The sequence below is a fragment of the Monomorium pharaonis genome, chromosome 2, assembly GCF_013373865.1.
Source record: "Monomorium pharaonis isolate MP-MQ-018 chromosome 2, ASM1337386v2, whole genome shotgun sequence".
NCBI classification, from domain to species: Eukaryota; Metazoa; Arthropoda; class Insecta; order Hymenoptera; family Formicidae; genus Monomorium; species Monomorium pharaonis.
Window position 1 is genome coordinate 33,613,130 of NC_050468.1, and position 19,562 is coordinate 33,632,691.

At 35.1% G+C, this 19,562-nt stretch overlaps 1 protein-coding gene across 17 annotated transcripts in view; it reads right to left on the reverse strand.

Annotated features, from left to right (window-relative positions):
- LOC105834665 (ras GTPase-activating protein raskol) overlaps positions 1-19,562 on the reverse strand; it is a 313,516-nt gene that overhangs the window by 107,124 nt on the left and 186,830 nt on the right. For 4 of the 17 annotated variants that reach the window (XM_036282618.1, XM_036282617.1, XM_036282624.1 and 1 more), the window contains exon 2: positions 13,085-13,255. The exons of 8 other annotated variants lie outside the window; for them this stretch is intronic. The gene's annotated coding sequence lies outside the window, so the exon portion shown is untranslated. The remainder of the gene's footprint in view (positions 1-13,084; positions 13,256-19,562) is intronic. 5 more of the 17 variants (XM_036282622.1, XM_036282620.1, XM_036282619.1 and 2 more) reach the window with 2 other exon arrangements.

The following is a 19,562-nucleotide window of genomic DNA, read 5'->3' on the forward strand; positions in this document are numbered from 1 at the left end:
AAATATTTAACATTTTGTTGAAACATCTCAATTGTTTATTTTTCCTTGTATATATATTATATTATAAAATAAAAATATTTATTTGCGTTATAAGTTACGTTTTTCTAATTGCCGAAAATGTATCAGATATGCATTTAGAAATTTTGAAATATTTTATACACATAAACGTAAGTTTTTTTTTTCAATATTTTCATGAACAAAAATAAAGTTAGAAATATTCTAATATATGCAAAACCGTAAAATATGTAAGGTTGCGAATGTAGTTTCTTTGCTCTTCGTTCAAAGGGTGAACGTTCGCGATATATCTTTTCGGTTTCGTCTCTTCTGGTCGCCCGTCAAAAGCCTCTCGTTGGTCAGCATGTCTCGGATCTTCTCTATTTTAAGCCTCTATATCTCTAACAAAACGTAGCGAGTGTTCTGCCGCTGCGTGGCAATCTTTAAGCATCCGCTAAGCAACCTCGAATCTCTTACATCAGCATGAACTTCGTCGGACTTTGTTGATCATCGTATCCAAGCTTATTTATTCTTCGGATTACGTCGATCTTATTGATCGACTTTCAAGAAACCTTTTTTCTTCCACGCGTTAAACATTTTACAAAAAAAAAAAGATCCAAATACTATGAAGTTTCGATAATAAAACGGCGCTCAGTGGATAGAACGATCAACATGAAAGAATGCGATAACGGTTTATGCATCCGTAAATCCACGAAAATGATAACGATCGTAACGGATAAAGATGTACGTGTAAAGGTAAAAAACTCTGCGCGTATAAAATTTATAAAGAGACTAAATTTTTTATCGCTCGTTTCTTCTCTCTCTCTCTCTCTTTCTCTCTCTCTCTCGTTTCACCTTCGCCGATCAAAACCCAGTTAAAATATTTCAAGAATTTCTTGGCAAGCTTTTGAGCTTCGAAGTAAACGATACTGGACTGACGATAGCGATATAATTGTAAACGAATAACGCTTCATGACTTTCAAATTTATTCGACAAACACATTATTTATACGCATGGTTTCACATCTGATTTTAAAAATAAAAAATTATGCTAAGATTATCTGTAAATACATTCATAACGTTAATTTTATATTTTTAATTGTATATTTTTTTAAAATCAAGATTGACAATAAAATATTACAGCATTCATATTCTCCTTCATATAGTTTTGGATACAAAAAAATGTAATTTCCACTGATTTGTTATCTTTTTATTCAGCTTTTATATATTCATAATAAATATTTTATAATAAACGTATCAATTTTTTCGCGTAAGTAAATAAAAAAAATTAAATTATAAATTTTATAATTAATGTGTATATTAGGATCTACATCTACTGTTACATAATACAATATTTTATATCAATAGATTAGTGATGCTCCTTAAAATCCGTTTGAAATCAATTATTCGAGCGCTAATAATTGGAAGGTAGTGCGGAAAATTCTGATTAAATCGACGCGGGCGTTTCATGTTGCATGACGATATATTTATAACTTTTTACGAAATGGACCTGCCATTCGCAGTAGCGCAGAAGAAAAATATTATGACAAAAATGTTTGCTGAAAGTAAAAGAGAATTATACACAGCGGGCATTCGAGAGTGGCGTTGAAGCAAATACTTGAGAAACTTTCGGTGTTATTAGTCTGCCTAAATTGAGACTGTGATGAATTCATTCAATTAAGTTCGCCGGCATAAGTGGCTAAATTCACCGGAAAGCTACGCGAGTCAACAATTTGCGAATGCAAATTGTCTGAAAGATTAGTTGTTCGCACAAGGACCAAGGACGCGTATATGAGACCAGAGAAAGAATTATGTAGCTGCAACTAGCAGCGAAAGGCAGCAGCTAAGAAACGATAAAAATTAACTTATAAAATTTATAACAATTAGGAAAATGTACGTCCTCTCGCGAATGATCGATCAGTCGATTGTACGTTACGGAAAAATATTTCCAGCCAAATATGGAGAAAATCGTACCATGCGTTTAGGCGTGAGGCGCAAAAAACGATCAAAATTAACTTTTAATTATTTATAACAATTAGGAAAATGCACGTCCTCTCGCGAATGATGGATCAGTCGATTGTACGTTACAGAAAGATATTTCCAGCCAAATTTGGAGGAAATCGTATTTTTCATTTAGGCGTGAGGCGCAGAAAACGATAAAAATTAGTTAAAAAAATTTATAACAATTGGTAAATTACAAGTCTTGTCGCAAATGATCGATTATATATTATAATGACTAAATGCTACGCAAATTTTTCAAAGTTCGTTAAAAATCTCATAACCAGGAATTTGTAACGTTTGATTGAATGGTGTCCCCTGGAAACGCCTATATAACGTTCGCTTGGCCGCTCGGCGTTTAGCTGCTGCCTTTGACTGCTAGCTTCAGTTGCATGAAAGAATTCCTTCAGTAACGTTTACCGAAACGTTTCTTGTTAATCATACGTGCCCGAAAGAAGAAACAAATTTAAACGATTTTTCTCAGTGTTCTCCCAATATAACGTCCGTGTCACAGGAAACTCCATTCTCCAGAGTAATAACGTTTATGGATCGGTACAGTTCGTAGAAATGCACTCCGCTATTGTATGGCGCCCGCGTGGATTCATCTCGCACGACCGCGTCTGCGAAACTATGGCATGTGGGAATTGTCGCAGATTGCCGGGGCAGACAAAGCAATAAAACTCGAGCCATCAGTCCTTTCCGCAGTGATCAATGGATATAATAATCTTATATTTTGGATATATCATTTAGATATATACGTCACTCTACTGTATATGTATATTACATAAGCATTGTAAGCCAAGGATTCCCGTTTTAGAATAAAAATTATAACAAATAATGTATTTTTATAGATTAATTAATTTCTCGTACGAGAACAAGTCAAGCCATCAAAATTCAAATAAATTATGAATTTAAAATTTTGATTTATTTAACAAATAATTCTTTTAAGGATATTTTGACTCTACAATATCAACTAAAAATTATCGAAATTTAAAAGCTGCAAACTTTTTGAATTTCTACTTTTTTTCGATCTAATGACAAATAATCACGGTAATATTCGAATTTTAGCTCTGAAATCAGTTACAAGGAAAAACAAATAAAAAATTGGGCTTTGGTATAGTGACTATGTAATAAAAATGACACTGATTTTGCTAGTTTTAGATAAATAACTTTTAAATGAGTAAGTGTATTTTTGTGTGAATCCAAGTAAATTTGCATGAATATACTTATTAGAGCTTTAGTATACGTATACAAAATTTGATTCAATTCACCCTCATTAAATTTTCAAATAAATATATAAAACGTAACTTTACATAAAAAGAAATTAAAAGTAAAAAAAATTAAATAATTTTTCAAACTAATAAGAGAATTCAATTTTGTAGGGATATTAAAACATAATAATAGTCTATGGTAAAAATTTAGAATTTTTGATAATATTTCGTAACATATTACATACTTAAATTTGAATATAAAAAGTATCGTTGTTAAAAAGCATCACGTCTGAAGAAAACAACAGATGAATACAAAATTGCAAGAGTCTACAGTTTGCAACCGCGTTACTGAAGAATCCAAATTTTATACCGACAAAGAAACACGTGCCACGAGATTGCTCGCCGAATCTGGGGGAAATTGATTCGCGTTCGGCCTCGCTTCCTCGGTTCTTGCACGTGCGCGCGAAAGGAACGTTTCTCCGATACATTCCTTCCCGCCGTGATGTATCTAACGGCGGCGATATCTCCAGATCGTCTTGACTTGGCGCGCCGCGAAACGAATTCTTTTGCATAATCGCGCACCGAAGGCTCCGACACACAGTGTGCGCGTTTCCGGAATGGAAAACTCGGCCGCGCGCGTCGCGGGCGTGATTTACCGCGGTCTGCGCCTGAACTTACCGCTGACCGGACTGAGGGCTGAGAGCTTTTTCCTGCCTTTCGAAAATTACGATCGCGATTTATAACCACCACGGGCGCCGCTCCGGACGGATTTACGGGCGGCGACGCGCGAAACGAACAACACGGAATTCAAAAATATTTTTCTCGGCGGAAGGAGAAGAAGAAAAAGAGGAAGTATCTGCCGTAAATTCTTGCATGAAGTTGTGAGAGGCCGTTTCCCAGAAATTTCATTTCCACTCACGGAGTTTTGTGGCGAACGAAACTATTCCTAAAGACTAAGAAGATGGAAAAATACCGTTTTTAAATTACACGGTAAAAGCGCTCGGTATCGCAGCAGCGCAATTTCTCGACTCCGACCGACCCTTTAACCTAATCTTCTAAAAGCAGCCTCCAATATTTCATACATGTAATAACAAGTTGGCAGTTTTCCTCCTAGCTAAAAATATGCACTAGCATCTTTGAAAGAAATTCTGCTGTACATCAAATTAATATAGAGAAAACAAAAACGCTTTTCATTAAAAAAAGTTACCTTGTATTCATAAAAACACGTACCGTTTTCTATTAATTAGAATGCCATTGTATCCGGGAGAAAAATATCTTTCTCTTCTTATTACGTATCGTGCGACACAAACAAGCGTCTAGTTGCCTAAGAATTGTACACAGTTTCGTAATGCGGGAAACATCAACCGACACAATTGGAGAAAAGTAAAGTCGTATAGTCGCGTCGCAATTAAGAGAGATGTGTAATAAAGTTCGATGGCCATCGCTAACGTAACCTATTCACTGTATTTGGTTAATGAACCGCCTTTTACATTCGCACAATTAGATTTATCGGACACGCTCTCACCGTTCCTCTATTAAACTAAAAGGGCTTTCCTTCTAATTTGGTAAAGGACACAAAATCAAATTTAATCTCGCAGGACTTCGTAATTTATTGCAAAGTGCCAGAAAATTTCTATTTAGATATTTTTCAAGCGAATCTTTACACCTAGTGTTAAAAAAAAAAGAAATTTATATACAATAATTTCAGTTCTCAATGTTTTTATTAATATTAAAAAAAATAATCCGTAACTATAAAAATAATCCGTAAATATAGAACTCATTATTATAGAAACACATTATCATTAATATTACTTTATTTTAAATAATAATTTTTTAATAAAATAAAATAAAACAGCATTTATTCTTTTAAGAAATAATTGAAAAAAAGTAACTAAAATTTATTAAGTAAAGTTGTAAGTCTGTAATACTTTTTATAATATGCTATTGTAACGTCTTATTTTGTCTCTCGCTCATTATATAAGACAATGTCACGTTTTAAAGATTACGGGGGTCATGAATCAAAAAGATACTAGCAATAAAAGTTCAACGACCCAACCCAGCTCATTGTCATACATAAAATCTCGGTCGTGCGGACTCAATCACGTAGCACGCAGCGTATCTCACAGTGGTCGAACAAAAGGAGGATGCAGGAAGCGATTGGATACGATATTTCACATAGTAAAACACAAGTCTGTTGTTAAACGGATTTCATTAAATAAATCGAATCTTATTTTTTTAGTGTAAAGAGTATTAATAAACTAAATGTATATTAGCTTTATAATAATATTTAAACAAATCATAATTAAACAATTTAGAAAAATAGTAACATATAATTATTATCATTACTGTTTTGTTTATTTATAAATCTTATAATCAAAACATAATGTATCCTTTTTTCCATTACTTAAAAAAAACTTGCTGTTAATTTTATTTTATTCAAAATTAATTAATATTAAAAAGTAAGTAGATAATATTAATGATAAGATATTTCTGTAATATAATAATGAGTTCTATATTTAAAGAACGGTCGCTTTGTTACAAATACTATCGCTTTTCTACACGTTTGCAAAATATATATTTATAGCTCCTGATTAAACGCGAAAGAGTGTAGGCGCCTGTCCCAGGACTAAACACCCGAACTTCCCGAAGACTTCTCGTTGTTATTGCGGAAGTTAATCCTGCGTCATACTAGATGATAAACAACGTCGTACGTCTGTAAGTAACTTCGCAACAAACTTCCGTAGCCTTTCCCACCGTATTTGCTGATCTCCTGTTTGGAGACGACTCTGCATCATTTACCGTAAACTTTGTTAGACATCTAAAACCATTTATTGTGTGACACACTTTATAAGTTATCAATAGGTCGCATAGAGCAAAATAAAGTTTCAGTAGAGTATGATCTTACACTTTAAAATCATTTATATAAAGTTTTCATAAATTTCGAATGCTCGTAGCAATTGAAAATAATCAAAAGTAAAACTTCTATAATTGAAAATAAAATATAATATGACTTAAATTCATTTTGATTACAATATTTGCTTAATAAATAAGACAATAATTATATAATTATACATATTATATACATATGATAATAATTATACATATTATTTTAGAAAATGATTTAATTATCCACGGATTTCTTATATTATTATAATATTAATATTATTAAAATATTTTAAATTATACTATTCACGGTTTTCAAAAAATATTTTTTTATTATTTAAAAAGTTGGTCAAAATTATTGCGTTTATAACAAAAACCTAAAAACCTAAAAATGCTTCAGAATTATATCAATCTATTTAAAATGAAAAAAGTAATAACAATGCATATAAAAATGTTTCAATGAATTCATACGTTTAAAACGGTCAAAGACCTGACAAGTGATCTTGAAAAAGTGCAAAGATCGGAGATGCTATGAAATGTAGGTTGAATCAGTCATGGTTTCCGAACAAGGTTTATTATGTTAAAGCGTAGGCCGAAGAAAACTCATGAAAATTCATGAATGTAAGCGCGCGTAAGTAATCTAATCTTCTAATTATCTCATCACATAGATTAAAGCAGTTTAAAATGATACTGACGTCATCCGCTCCTCTTTTGTGCAGTTGTCAAAGTTGTAAGGGTAGGGTTGATGCACTTACTTGTATAAAATTGCATTAAAAAATCGCGTGTACATTTTTTTCGCTCCATCTTTCCGCCAATTATAAACTGTTTAATTGAAATCATTTGATCTTCCACGATTAAAATGAAAAATAATAATGAATACGGATACAAGTCCAGATACAGATCTCAAAAAGAAGGCTTTCTTTCGACCTTGATATAATTTTATTTTTTCGCGATTCGCATCGCAGCGCGTTTTTAATTGACTGCCGTTTTAATTCGCTCAACAAGATAGATGCGCAGGTTGCATGTTCACACTACATTTGGCGCTTCTACTTTTACAAGAAAATTCGAGGTGAAAACGACACGAAGGATTCGATCCTTCTCAGAAAGTCTCAACGCAAAAACAACGACACGCGACAAATTCGACGAATCCGTTAGGTTGACCCGTTTCCACGTTCCGTACCGCGACATATACGGCAGGTATGTGCTATATGCACGCTTCGCAGAGCCGGAGGAAAAATGGTGTCGGGCCGCCGAGTTTTCTATGACGATGCTTTTACATCATCGAATGCAAAAAGACAGTGGCAGGTACGGGATGGAGAGAGACTTATGGCCGTAACGCCCAAAGAACTTGAAGCTCATTCAAGAACTTCGATGCAACCAACCCCCACGCTTACGTGAGACGTGTACAAAGCCACGTGCTCTTCCCCTGCCTGTCCCTTTTATCTTTTCTCGCATTTATTTCCATTCATTTCCATTTGTCGGCATTATTCGCCGAAGTGTGAGAGGAGTGAAAAATCGGGAAAGAATGGCGAATTGCCTAGAGCTGATCGAAATGGGTCATCTCTGCCGGGTAAGAAATTTTCGCGTAAGAAATTTCACAGAAGTAAAAAAAGGATCGACTGTGAAAATCGTTGGCGATTGAATAATGGCTGCGCGCAAAAAAATTGTCGTTAAAACGTCACTGGTAGCGATTAGATTCAATGGGCGTAAATGGCAAACACCTAAGCCACCAGAAATGCGAATACAAAACAAAATTATGTCTATGTATATCGTTAATAATATATTTCTTTTCTAAATTTAATATTAATTAACCATGTTGACGAAGAAGAAAATCATATTCAATTCTATGTGCAATTTCAATTTTTGTAATGATTAAATTTCGATATAGGCAAGTAATCTGTAAAATACGATACGTCAAGTGTGGTATGTGTTTAATATATTGAGATTTGACAACGAACAAAATTTTATATAAAAAATTACTACGATAGCCAAGACCATAAAAAGATATTTCAGAAAATTATATCGTAAGTAGTATAAATATTATGACAACTTAATAAAAAATATAGTAAAAATTTTTATAATTTATTCCATAATTCGCTTATTGCTTATCATAATTTTCGAGATAAAATTTACTCCAGCTAATAGTGAAAATGAATCTAATTGGGTCAAATTAACCTTGCACGCCTTTTAAGCTCTTTGTATGTTCTATTTATAAAATTGCGTTGCGTTAAATAAAATCGCAAGGTAAAAATTCTGCAAAAATATTCGTTGGCGACACATTTCTACTTCAATTGGCAACACAAGGGTTGATAATGTAACATATTCGACGGCTGGCAATGAGGAGAAAAATAGAACTTTCTCAATAAAAGCGTAAGTATTATAGATTTCCCATTAACTCATCTTGCTCGGTTATATAATTCTAATATCAACATATTATATTTTTTTAACGAGAAAGAAAAGATCAATGCATTTCACCTAGAAAGAGACTCTGATCACAAAAAAATCTAGTTTATAGTGTACCGCAAAAACGGTATCTGTATCGTTAACAAAGGAAGGCTCTCCCTTTTGTTAGGCGTTATCCACACCGGAAGTTGCGACTACCTGCCCGCACGGTGCTTCCTGTGCCGTGCTGTGATATTCCATTGCTCTCACTCTATTTTATATCCTCCTCACTCCATTTCACACATATGGAATTTTTAAGCTGATGTATAAAAAAAGTTTCGCCATAATAAATTCAAATATTTCATGCACTCTGTGTGTGTGTGTGTGTGTGTGTGTGTGTGTGTGTGTGTGTGTGTGTATCTATTTATTAAGTTATGGATTATTATATTATATTATGCTTACTTATAGTTTTTTAAGACGATTGTGGCATCAATATATGAAGTCTGATATATGATCAAATTATTTTGAAATAATATTAATAATATTACTTTTTTTTATTGCATGTTACATATACATATAATGTAATTATTGATTATGATTAAAAATTTGTAAATGTTTTATCTTGTACTTTTTAGAAATAAGTAAAAAACTTTTTTTAATAATTTATCTATACTATAATACTTTCTTATAAATATAATACTTTCTTAATAAAACTTAAAAAATTAAATTAAAAAATATCACTTTTTACTTCGTTTCTTCGTTATTGCAAATTGTCATAAATAGTACAAAAAAATTTTTTTCTACATTAATGCAACAGATTTGACATAGCTTAGAATAGACTATAGTCTATTCTTTTAAAACTTCCCGCATAACATGACTCGTGCCGCTATTCTATGCACGTAAAAGAAGACGTGAAAAAAATGCAAACGTCAAAGGACCTACGCGATGCCCCTTTGTCGGTCGTTGCATGTGACTACCTGTCTTTTATATTAAAAGTACTTCGACCGGTGGACGAGAATAGTGCGGAACCGCGATCGATCGATCGTTCATGCTCTGCCTCGGTGCTTCATGTCTTTCCCATGGAAAAATTAAAAAAAAAATATCCACATTCACCACAGACACTTGCCTCAAGCAAGGTTCGCTTTCGAAACGCTATAAAGAAACTCCCGAACATACCACACGAAGAAGACTTACGCGAAGTTTCTTCTAGTGAGTATTCCAGCTAGGAGAAGTTTATAACTGTCGACAGTCTTGCGGCGAAAGAAAAACACGTCGGCAAGAAAAAGCAAGCAGGAGCATGGAGAACATGCGGACATGTAACTGTAAGGTACGATAAGATGATTTTATTTGAATGCGAAGAGAGAATTGTTCGGAAATTATAAATCATCACAAGTTACGGTAAAGATTTAAAAAGTTAAAGCTTTCATTTTAACATTTCAAGATGATTTATTTCAAATTGGATAACAATTAAATTCTATCTCTTTTCTTTCTTTATTCTACCTCTTATTTTTTCTTTAAATTTTTAACATGCATAATAATCGTGTGAGTTCCAAGAATTATATGTCAAAAATATATTTCTTGATGTTATTATATTAATTGTTTTAAGAGTTTAATTAAAATAAAAAATTTTTTATTACTTTTTAAAAATACATTTTTAATTTGTTAGCAAAATTAATTAATAATTTCAAAATAAAAAGCATACTGCTTGTAATTAATTATATGCTATCAATGTAGGAAGGAACAAATTATTTCGACGTAATGTACGATAAAGTTAATATTATATCGGCAGACAATCTATTTTCGGTAGACAAAAGCACATTGTCACAAAATTACAGCTTTTAAGGAAATTCTTGTTCGTTTATTGGGCCATTTGTTCCGCTCTGCCACTAAATTCGATTCCAACTCAATTTCAATGAGTCTACTAATTGTCGGTGACTCAATTAGGCGAGTTACAATAGAGTTCCGTTTGCGGCCAATACGAAATTTCAAGAACGGGTCTCGCGTGTACAGAATGAAGCTTTTCAAAATAGGAACAAGACTAAATGTACCAGAGAAAAGACAATAAGTCTGTTAAGACGACAGTAATTCTGGTGTATTTTGTATATTATAATTGTACACAGTATTTACGTAACATCGAGAAAAATAAAACCTTGAAGTGGCAACACGACATTAACAAGGATTCTACATATTATAAAGTTGGAAAATTTGCAATCCAGTTATCAAAGAAATAGAACGCGCGGCATTCGTAAGCTGCTTAGACCAAGTGCTTTCGCGAAACAAGAGAGCTTTAAAGCTCTCCCTCGTGTTCTTTCCTCGTGTTTTCGCACGGGTGTACTTTATACGGTGGCATTACTTCGTCATGTAAATTTGCTGCAACTAAAATCCGTATAGTTTAAAACCTCATAAAAACGAAACTGTCGAGTAACTAACGGCACAAAATGACCGTCCGACGTAGTTAATTAAATAAGATTCATTTTTCTCTATTAAAATCACTTTTTAAAACTCGGACTACATTTTAATGAAAACTATGCTTTTTTACACAAATAATGTTTCTTTCATTATTTTATATATTTTTACTATTTAGAAATAATTCCTTAGCGGCGTGAATTTTTACCAATTTTACAATGTCTAGACGTATAACAACATGTTTGGTGTAAAAATTCGTATAACAAATTATTAGAAATCTTACTATTATTATATTGCTTGCGTGAACTTTCTTTGAGTAAATCTCAGTCTTATCATTATTGCATTACCAGTATCCATGGCAGTACTAGTAAAAGTAATCGTAAATAAAATTTATGCTTTATAGAATATACGGAATATATGCGACAGTAAAACGATGATATTTGTGCAATGTGCACATTGCGTTCGTAACTTCTATTTTTCTGTCAAAAGAGACGGAAGGAGCGAAGATATGAACGTGAGGGAATGCACAATACTGCATATACTAGATTACACTGTAATTTTCGCGCAATATTATTACGATAATGTCATGATGCATGAGAATGAATCAAACCGTAATATCTATGCATAAGCTGAAAACAAATTCGCAATTTTGATGTTTTACGCAAAGCATAAATAATTTCCGTATTCCGTAATCCTAATATTTTTAGTTCAATACGGCGGCAAAGTTTGAAAATCGAGGTGAAATGATCGGCAGCAAACGGCGTGAATTCGAGAAGTGCTCTCGACTCTAATAGGTCTGCACGCGCGAGCGTTGATACACATTTCGTCTTTGCGGCTCGTTATCTGCGTTAATTGCGAGCATAATCAATCATAATCCTCGAGAGCGAAAACACGAGCGGCGCTCATAATGGTCACGGTGGAGGCAATGAGTGATTGACGCGACAATATTTCGCGCGTAATTGTTAGATATAGAGGCTGTCTCGATTCCGCTCATCATCATCGTCGTTCTTGTCGTCGTCGGCGTGTTAGTACCTGCAATTTCCGGACTCTCGCGATTACACGTGCTAACGCGATAACCCATGCGGCCTCACGCGGTTAACAACTTGCTTGTAATCGGCTGGACTCGTCAGGACGATAATGCGCGAGCAAGTTTTAACGGGGTAAGTGGATCATGGGTCCCATGGATAAAGCCATTAACAATTAACCGTGTCGCCTATTATTGTAGTTAACACACGCGTCATCTCTTCACTCAGCTTCACTCTACCGTTAGGCTAGGGCATTATTCAAACATCAATTATGACACAGAGCCCTTTTGGCGATCTACGCCGCTGCAAGAATCGAAATTTATCGAATAAATCGATAATGCGTGAATAATTATCTGGCGCGTAGAACCTTTCGAAAATATGTTTCGCTACACAAAAGCGAACGTGATATTGCTGTTGTTTAATTTAATTGCAAAATTAATTAAAATAAATTAATTTAATTTATATAAATTCTATTAGAGACTCTGATTAATAATTAAAAATCAAATATGTGATAAAAGTAACAATTTCGTTTAATAAAGCGAAATATCATTCCACAATTCAATATAGAAAATCTTAAGATTTAATAATTAAAGTTAATCAATGCGCCATAAAATATTATCAATTTCAATAATACAAATTTAACAAAAAAAGTATTCTCAAATCATTGTCTCTTGTAACCAAAAATGTAAAATTTTTTTTAACGAGTCTATTAATCTTAAAACATAACTTTTGCTTACATAAAGAATTTTGCATAGTATTATCGAGAAAATGTATTCCATCTCTATTAAAAAATGATGTTTGTGAATAAAAGAAAAAATATTGGACACAGAATAAAAATGTCTTCAAACCAAGAATTAGATTTTTTATTAATTAACACTATTATTACCAAAACAATCATGTGACCAGTATAATATTGGAATAAAAATATATTTTGTTGAAATTTATGATGAGCAAACTCTTTAAAGGAAATTTTATATTCTTGCTTATACATGATTATTAAATTGATATTTTTTTCATGTAAAAATAGTAATTTACTGAATTATAGTTTTCAACAATTAAAGTCCCGTTACATAAAATGTTTCATTTATATGTCATAAAGTTCTTCCTTTATGCTGGGTGAAGAGAAACGCGTCGAACCGCTTGGAGAACGTATGCCATTATAATTTTGAGAACTTTTTAAACTTACCTCTTCCCAGTACAAGTTTGAATCGTGTAAGTCTGTGTCCAAGAATCCTTTAACTCATCGCAAAGCAAAGCTTTGCGTCGCAAAACGCCATTCTGTTGGCTTGCCGACACAAGCACTCGCGCCAGGGATCCGAAATTTTTCCTGCATGCACAAAGCCACTGTTGCACCGCTCTGAATGGGGCATGCCACGAGGGATTGTGTTTTACGCGGAGTTATTTTTAATATGCGTTACGTGCAGTCCAAGAGACGCCACTTCGACGAGACGAGACGGGCTCGTTCGACGAAAGAGTTCGCTCTTACAGTTACTAAACTGAAATAAATGCCAATGCAGCTAGAAGACTGAAAGGCAGTGATAGCCCACTCTAAACACGTTTGCAAGAAAGCGAAAAGAAGTGCGTGATGCCTAGGCTCGCCTTCTAAAGTAAAAGTTCCAAAACTACTACGCAGAGAGAATTTTCTCTTTGAATTTAAAATCGTGGTAATCGTGGGAAAACACGCATGTCGAAGAATTTTAATACAGTTTTAGTAAAATTTACTAAAAAATTTAAGAAAATCTTACTAAATTTTATTAAAACTGCAGTAAATTTTACTAAAATATTATTAAAAAATTATAAAATTCTTTGACAAATTCATGATTTTAACGGCTTTATAATTAAATTTCCAGAGGAAAATTTAATTATAAAGTGGTCGGAATTTTACTATTCTCTCTTATCAAGCCGTTGCTGCGAAAATTCGGAGAAGCAGTAAAGGGGACATAATTGGACGCGATCAAGATGCAGGGATCTAGTTTGTAACTTTCACTTAATAAATTTCCTCGTCTCCTGCGATTTCTACCACCCGCTGTGAGTGCGTATAATATTCTCACGCGCGATTGCCGGAACTGGCAAATTTCGCCGACTAAAGGCGACGGCTCTCGGCAATTAAGACAAAGCGACATAAGCAACGAGCGCGACGTCCGGCTTCGCTCGTTGTTATCTGGTTGTCACGTGAACGCACTGCGAAAAGAGGAAATAGCTCTCCAACGCGCGACTTATCTCGTCCGCTTCTCGACGTTACCAAAACTTTGAACCAAACCGTCTCTCCCTATTGGTAAGCGTAATCTATTATCGAAAGTAATTTCAGGGCAACTGATAAGGTTCGCTATCCAGTCGACGAGCGGAATATGGTCACGCGTCGTTAAAACCCTCCCCCTCCTCCTCCCGCACGACACTGAAAACGTGACTCGAATTCTGTCGTCGAAAGATTCGCACCTGCCGTCTGTGCCAACAATCAACGGAGTCGGTGACCGAATATCACGTCAATGAAACGGCCGTAAGAGAGAAAGAAGACGAGTATATTATGAAACTACCATTTAAAAAATTAAAAAGTGTAAAAGACGAAAAATCTACGGAAACAAGACGCGTCTAGTGATTTATAAGTTTCACTGTAGATGCCAACAAGTGAGAGAAAAGGGCGATTTATCTATTATCACTTATCATTAATTAAAAAATCAAGATATCATGAGATGCAAGACTATCATAAAAATGTTGACTGTTTTGTTTCTCTTTCCTGGAAGAAGATAAAGGGCGCCAAATTGAGGCCAGGAAAACGTCATGTGCCAGGTGCAGAAACGTACGATAGTGCCGACTCTCTACCGGCATGGTTTGCATTTGCGTTTTCGTGGCGTCGACCGTTTCATGGCTGTCAATAAGAACGCCGTCAAATAAATTCATCCCGGCGCGATAGCAGGAAAACTGATGCCGTACGGAGATGATGTTCCGCTGAATCAGCTTCGACGACGCGCACGACGGGACGCGGCAATCGTGATAATTCCGCCGACTGGACGATCGCAATAAAAAGAAAAGGGTGGCAAAAGTCGAGAGAGCAAATCCGGAGGGCGGAACGATCCGATAGGATAATTCGACGCCGTGCTATAACGAGGATTCAATGCCTCGGTATTAACTTTCATTAACGGAAGCCTCTCTCGGGCGTGCCGCGACATATGTGCTCGTTCGCTTCCGGTTGAAGCATATCGTTTTAAAACGTTTGTTTAATTATCGAGTGTGGGATAGCAATTGACTCCCCGGGTTACATGTTGGCGTGGGCGAAGAGGACGATTGAGAATGACGAGAAGGTATTTTACGTCAAGCTTGATACTTGGTATTAATTATCAGATATTATTAGAAATATGCCAATAAAACGAATTCATATCGCGAGTTTCGTATATGTAGCCGTTTTACGTGTCCCGCGGCGACATGCGCTAACTACAACGATTTAATTGCTTTTATCGTGCATCAGACTGAATTGAATAACCGCATTGCGCGATTATTAAAGGAGTAACAATGCCACACGTTAAACAACAAAACAAAGCTTGTAATAATAAAAATATACGCCGCGAAAACACAAATGTTTAATTTTTACGGAACATTGAGCCGCTAACTGGCTAGGTGTACACCGCACAATTTGATCGACTATTATTATTGAAAACTTCCACAATATCTAAAATAAATATTTAGAGTTGCAGAATTGCAGTTGCAATTTAATAATTTAACATTTTGATTAAAGATAAAGGGCCATCACACAATTAGGTGTCGAGTTTCCTCATCACAGCTTGTGCTTTGTCTCGATACATATTCCAAGACAAGATCGTCCTGGCATAAGCATAATTTAATCAGCAACATATGCAAGTGTACGTTGCAGTAACGTGTTCGCGGTGAACGAGGTGTAAAACAATTCCACGAATGGCATGCTCTGTAATCAATCTCTTGAGACGTTTAACAACAGAATGACGCTACACTGGCGATTATGACTCATCTGACCGAGTAACGACGCTTTCACACTAGATGGATCAATATCGAAGCTTACTAAACTTTCGTGAAAACACTTTTCTGTATTCATTATCCCTTTGAGAACGATTCAGTGTTACGAAATACAAACTAAACGAACGTTATTACGAACAACGATAAAAAGTACAGTAAAAAATATTTTTTAATTTAATTTAATGAATTTTTAAATTTAATTAATATTTTTTAAACATTCAACGTGCATTTTTTACATAAATTTTTTTATTTCAACCAATTTCTATCGGGGTTGATTGACTTGCATTAATTAAACAGCTTATTTCTTATAAATATACAATAAATTTACCGTTTTTTTTTTTTCATATCATCCCTCTATATTTTTTAGACGTTAAATTTTTTATTCACATCGTGTGATGCATAAAATCAACAGTCGTATAAATAAAGAATTAGAAAGAATCAATGGGTAGAATAACATGACACGATGATTAATCGCTACTCTGCCATTAGGCTCAAAAATAGACCACCAAAAATACGACAATACTATAGCAACACGTGTAACAACATAATCACCATTTTATGTCGTACAAAATGACGATTTTGAATAACAGATAGACAAATTATCGTTCACATCCGCGATATAAACAAATATGTATTTGTGATATTTTTTTGTCTAATAAAATACATTAATTTATTTTTATTATTTTTTCTCCGATCAAATATATCATTGTCGACAAATATTGAAGTGTCTTTTGTAAAAGTTTCTGTTGCATAACAGAATGTTGTATGTGTGCATTGTTTTTCTACAATCAAATTATAACGTTAATAGTGTTGAAACTGATAGTGTTGAAACTGACCGTGGGAAGACTGTTTATCTTATCAACCCTCATTAATCAACAATTCTCTAACTAAATTAATCCTCTTAAAATTCGATAAAAATATCTATCATTAATATTTAACATTCGATCGAAGCAAAATACGATACATATTATAATTATTTCGATGACTTATTCTACGCAATATAACAAAAAAGATATCTGTTAAATGATTACCAAAATCCTCTGATGTTACAAAGTGTTCATAGAATAAAATGTGTAAAAATGTGAAATATTTTCTTTTTGAATTAAATTCCTTGTGATACATTAGCTTCAATGTAAAATGGGGCATATTTTATAAGATGGCGAGAAGAGAAATTTCTTCGGGAGAAGACTCCGCGGAAGTAAAGAAAGCTCGGGCGTTAGATAATGGAGAAAGGAGTGGGAGTGCACTTTGCGTAGAGACAGAATTGTCTAGACGGAGCATTGTCGAGTGGCGCATTGTCAGGGTCGCTTAGGTGTGGTCAGTCATTGTTATGTCTTTCACGGTGATGCGTGTGCGCAACGGCTATAAAACGGGTACTTTAATATCTGTAATTCATACCACATTGCACGGCCGTAATGTAATAGCCGCGATGCCGCCGCGCAAAGTTATTTTCGTTCTCTTAGATTTCACTCTCTTGTCTCATTTCGCTGTCTTTCCCAACTTGCCGTATTGTAGGTGGTATAAAAGCCTCGGGGTAATAATGGCTAATTGTTAAACGTAACGTTATACGGGATCAAATATGGAAGTCGCACGAGGATACGCATCTCATAATATAAATGTTGTATCCGCATGTTTGCCAACTCTATAATATGCGTCAATGATTATTTGCGCGCGTAATACTATAGATATGAATATGTACGTAATACGTAACGAAGGTAAATTTAAATACATTAACTGATTAATGCCGTCGAGCTGTCAGTGAACGTGACAATCGACGCGTGCAATCTAGCGTGAATAGCCCGCGGAAATCGATCTGGTTACAGATTGTTCCCAAAATCTAATTCGCATCTAATTCGCGAGAATTTCATGACGCATTTCGCGAGAAGATTTGTAGAGTTGATTTTTTTCCATTTTACACGCACATTGAGATAAAACAGATTATCTTCGTGATCAAAGTCTCGAGTCGATACTCCAATGGATCTAAACCTATCAGCTAAGTAAACGGTGACACAGACGATCTAATTAAGGGGGCATTCAAATAATTCTTTTTGCGGCTTTTTTTTTTAATGTCGCAGCGCAATGACACGCAAAGGGTTGACACTCTCGTCAGATGACCAAATGCGGGAAGGGACGTCGCGTGATACGGAGTAACAGGTTTTCATGCGTCGCCAAAAGACGAGGCCAGAATACAAAAGATAGCCGTTTCGATCGAACGGTTCCAGAAGAAGGATCGGGTTCGGAGCAAATAAAAAATGGCCGAGTCGCTCGTTCGCGGTGTACGGGATTTGTTCGCTCGTAACGCACCTAACCGCCCGAGAGGGCTAAATCCAGTTATTGACCACCTATCGAAAAACTTTGTATCAATTTCGCGATTTTTTTTCTCGTAGTTGTCGATATGTGACAATTTTGGGAAGATATTTGAAGAGCAGAACGCAAAAGGGACCACAAATCATAGATATCACACATTCGTGAGCGTTTGATAAACGAATGTTATTTATTTATTTATCACAAATTAACACTAAGAAATGTCGAGTCTCAATTTAACATGAAATATTTAAATAATATAATTACATTATATTAAATTAACTCTTGGATAAAAATTCAATTGTTAAAGATTCAACGCGAAAAGGATTGATTTTAACGTAAATACAGAATATTTTCTACTACATGGGAAAAGTTTTATACAAAAAATTACTATGTATACGATAGTATTCACATGACAAATTTTAAGAGAACAAATTTCAAAAACTTATATCACAAGTAGTGCAAGTGCTATAGCAACTTGATGAAAAACAGTAAAATTTCATAATTCCTTCCTTGATCCGCGCTTATTATTTACAAAAGTAATTTTTACTATAAAATTGTCTCCGTATATGTATGTACATTAAGTGTACATATTATAGAAGAAATTGTGCTTGCAAAGGAAAAAAATGCTCGAAGAGAAAATATTAAGAAAGTTTGCTGAGGATCTTCGAGAACTATCTTTAATATAAGTTACATCTCCATAAATTTTGTGTGAAGATAAATTTTGCCCTCTTCCCTCGCCCCGACTGAAATCCTGGGAATGTCCACGGTCACATTCGTTATAACGCGGAGAGATAAAGCCGGGCCACGTTTGAAAATATTTTCGCGAACGCGCGAAAACCGAGAGAAATCCGATCCGTCCGGATTCGTAGACGCTCTAAAATTTCGCACATGCGAGTGGCGATTTATTTCGGTCACCCCGTAGAGGGTGCACGCTCGAGAGAGTTTGCCCGAAAAAAATTCACAATAAAGCATCTACATTCTCCTGGGCCGCGCAAGTCCGGCTGGCCGGCTGGCCGGCGCGGCGCGGCGCGGCGGGTCGAGTGTGCCGCATCGTTACTCTTTCACCAACAGCTGCGGCGGGTGTGCGTAAACAAGCGAAGCCTCGAACGAATGATTGCGCTGCCGAATGCGCGCGCACAAGCCGGTCGACAGCCGGCGAACCACAGCGGAACCTAATCGGCTCCACCTAATCTCCACGCACAGCGCGACTCTATCTGTGAAAACTCCTCCCTTTCTTTCTTTCTTTCTTTCTCGCGTAGGACGAGAGACCGCAGCGACATTCGCGGAAAAGACCGAGATGTAACATGAAACACCGAAAGATAAAAGAAGAATGGACATTGTGCGAGAGTGAAAGGGATTGAACTCTAGATTCT